We start from the raw sequence: 4,298 nt of genomic DNA on the forward strand, positions 1-4,298 counted from the left end.
CTATTCTATTTGACTTTTAATGGACATTTTACTTCAACTTCTTATGTTTTATATACATATTTCGATTTGATTTGTTATTGCACAATCTTAATTTAACTTAGTTCTTAAAAGAATATGCATTTTTCTGTCTTTTATTTCATTTGAAAGACATGAAAGTACATTTGAACCCATAAGGACCCACCGATACACGGGTGTCACATGAACTTTAAATGTTCTGGAAAGTCCCTCAGTGACACACACTGAACAGTCTGCTGGGTCCTAGTCCAGGTCATGTGATTTTGTGTTCCCATAACAACATGTCCAAGATGTCCATGTGCCATACTAACGCATGTGACATAACTAGCTACATTTCAAAGCTTCTTTTGTTGTTGCTAAAGGTCAAATTCAAGCCATTTAAGAATTAAAATGCTTACATAACATGACCTTTATTACATTTAACCTGTTGTTGAAACATTTATTGATCCAATTGATATGAAACAAATTAGATAAATATCGCTGTGACACTGATGTCACATCGGGACTTTAACCCTAAACGTTCACAGTAAACCCGGAGTGACATATATGCACAATTCGAAATATTATTATGATCTGCTCAGTTAATTTAGCTGATTAAATTATATTGAGTTAATATGTTCTTATTCTTCAATTCAAAGAATGTTCAAACTAATTTAAACCAAAAAATCTTACTCATTAATTAAGTTAAAAATAAGAGTTATTTTACCATTAAAGCCCAATGTGACATTTGGGTTGGACATTTCAGATATTTCACACTAGGGGGTTTCTTGTCAGAAATGTGTTCTAGGTGGTCTATTTAGTCTAAATTATGTTCCCCTTAATTTCCCCAAATGTAGAAATGGGTCCGGGTTCTTATGGGTTAAATTTGACAAAGTGTGTGTTTTTTTTCTCCAAATTATATTGTAAGTTATTAAAGCTGTAAGTGAATATAGTGAGTAACACGTTTTTTAAGTATTATAAAGTGGTAGTACTAGTACAATACTTGAGTAATTGTACTTCCAACATTGATTAAAATACTTTTATACAAAGACATTTGTGTTGCATAATATCTTTGTTAGAGCACTTCTCTATAAATACATTATTTCCAAACCGGAAGTATTGTGTCACAGTCAAATCTGGTCTGTCACGTCCGTCGCGACCGTTTCGTGCACGCGCGTGCTTTGACAGGTGAGCGCGCGCAGCTGGCCGGTTGCTCTCGCGGACTGACAGATGGAGTGGTTGCTGTGACTCGCGCTCGGACTCAAAGCAAAGACATTTTTTGTATTGAAAAACAGGAGGAAAACAGTTTGAATTTAATCTGCAATGAGAGGGGAACAGATCGAGACTGGAGAGAACTCAACAAACTCGGTGAGGATGAAGGAACTAACGTTACAATATAACACGAGGAATTAACGTGAACACTAACCCCTGTCCACACCACAGACTGTATAACTAACGGTCCAAACCTGTACTAAAAACCCTCAAAGCCTCTTTTAACATCATTTAATAAAACACAAACATTTCAAACATCATAATATTTAGACAGTGGTGGAATCTTACTAAGTAGATTCAGTCGAGTTTTCCATTTTCTCATTTAAAATGTTCAATTTAGGACTTGTACATGTCATGGAGTATTTTTAAGACTGTAGTACTTGTTTAATGCTCAATATATTAAAGCTTATTTTTGTAGCTTCTAAACTAGGGTCTAAATCCTGTAGGCTTAACTAAAATGCCCACTTTTAAAGTTATGTTCAAAATTATTTTATATTCACACTACTAAAAAACACCTTTAAACATTATCATAACATTGTACTTTATTTAATATTCATTACAACATGTATTTAATATGCCTAAACCTTGCAGCTAATATACATGTGCTCCTATATGTGCACATTATCCAAAGATATGTATTCATATTATGCATTTTACTTTAACATTGTTTATGTGAATTTACTGAAAACTCATTCACTTTCTTCATCTTTTCACTTTCTGGTTTGATGATTGAACTGTGACAATAACATGTAATATAAATCTAAAATCAAATCCTAATATTTAGACTAGATTTGAATTCAGTACATATACAATACACTTAACACTATTTCAATTAAATCGTATTTGTTTGTTATTAGCGAGCTAGCAGTTCATATTCCTTTAGCTGCGTGTTAGCTCGCTAACTTACTGCCATTTGGTTTATTTTTCAAAAAGAAGGATGCCTATTTGTTATACAGTTACTATAGTAAACAAATGATAAAAAGCTTCACATCTTAAGCCTGATTTTAATATAACATTTAGACAAGATCGTATTTTATTAACATCTTATTTCAGAAATGTTGCTAGTAAGCTAGCTAGCAGGTAATGTATAAGCTAGTTTTTGGCAGCATATTTGCTCGCTGAATTTCTGACGTTTGTTTTTTTAAAAGTTAACTATTCCAGTTAATATAATAAACATATGCTGAAGTCAATGCTTATTTTAAAGGACACTTCATAGCTGTATATCAAACATAAAAGCTTTTTATTTTTGAATTCTAACAATCAAAAAGAGGATATATTTTGACAATTAGCCTATACTATAATCATCATTTTGCTCTTTAGCCATCCACTAAAGTACCTTTATCAATAAGCCTTTATAATAATCATATAAGTATATTTAGCCAAATGATTTGATGTACTAATAACTCAACAGAATAACATCTTTGTTATTGTTTTACTGTTTGTATGACTCTCTTTCCCATTTCGTATTGACATAGGGATGTGTGTGTCCGAGTGTGTGTCCATTTGAGTGCGAGAGAGAGAGAGACCCAGTGCCTTTGTCACTCAGGTCTGGTGAGTGGAATGATAAACAGAGCCTGTGCTATCCATGTCAGCGGCCCAAAATAGAGGCTAACCAAGAGGGTCTCAGATAGCCCCCCGACTCCATATAAGTCTGCTCAGCGTGTGTGTGTGTGTGTGTGTGTGTGTGTGTGCACGTGCGTGCGTGCGTGTGCGGTACAGCAGGCTTTATATAGCGCCTCTCACTCAGCAGACTTGTGTTATTGCTATACTCTGTCTATGAAGTCAAAACATATGACGGCCTTTCTGAGTCTGTGTTTACAAATGTCTTCATGTTGCACACAACTGGTTTCCTTAGTATATTTGTTGTGTTTTGTTTTCAAGGACACAGTAGGTTCAAGTAGTTTATTTGACATTTCTCTCAACACTAGGTGACAATTCACCTCATAAGACACCTTTTCAAGTCTTCAAACTCTGCATTTAAGGAACAGTTAGTAGTCCAGCAGGAAGGGCCCTCAGATTTTGAGATACCCCTACTCGAGGTAGAACAATTGACAACAATGATTTTTCTTATCTTTAGGGTCTCCCATTAATGAAATTGATTGTTGTCAAATTTTATTTTGGGGGAAAAAATGTTTTTTGGGTTGTTCTTTAGAACTACCCAAATCCCTGAAAAAGAGGCAAATTAGACCAGGCCGAATATGGGAAAGGTGACAAGAAAGCCCATAACTTGAGAATGACAACTCTTTTCCTCTTCAGATTTGCTGAGGTATGAACCAGGTGGCTGTCCTACATCACCAAATAGTCAGACAATTATTTAACTAAAAAAATACTGAATTATAGTCCTGTAAACTTAGCTTTAGTTTAGACGGAAATTGTACTTTTTGGTGATAGGAACATTCAATATATATATATACATATATATATATGTATATATACATATATATATATTTATATATATATATTAGGGCCGGGACTCGATTAAAAAAATTAATCTAATTAATTTCAGGCTTTGTAATTAATTAATCGCAATTAATCGCATTTTTAATCACATAGAAATATTTGACCTGAGAACAGTGAGAAGCAATTTTTTTCACATGGATTTTAGTATACCATTGAATAATGACTGAATACATAAGCTTAAGCAATAAAACATTAGTTTATTTTTTTTCAAGGCTATACTTAACAAAGACCAACAGAAAAGTGGTACACTGGCCATAAAGTGTAGCAATAGCATATTTAGGAATATAGTACATTTCAGAGATTCAGGTAGCCTATAGGTAGGTAGACCTTCTGTAAACTATAACACTTTGTTTTTTAAGTAAAACACAATACTTTCAAGTACATTCAGAACATTGGAAACCCTGACTATTAGAAAACATCTCTCTGATGCTTCAGAGGCCATAACAGACTTTGTTGATTTACCAACAGTTGATTTAAAAAATCTAATCAATTTCAGTCCAACTCTCTCAATAACCTTGGCCAAAACAATAAACAGTTCAACATAAAGTGCCAGTTGCACCAACAACGTAATA

Source organism: Notothenia coriiceps, unplaced genomic scaffold (genome assembly GCF_000735185.1).
Source record: "Notothenia coriiceps isolate Sejong01 unplaced genomic scaffold, NC01 NC01_scaffold00023583, whole genome shotgun sequence".
Taxonomy (NCBI): domain Eukaryota; kingdom Metazoa; phylum Chordata; class Actinopteri; order Perciformes; family Nototheniidae; genus Notothenia; species Notothenia coriiceps.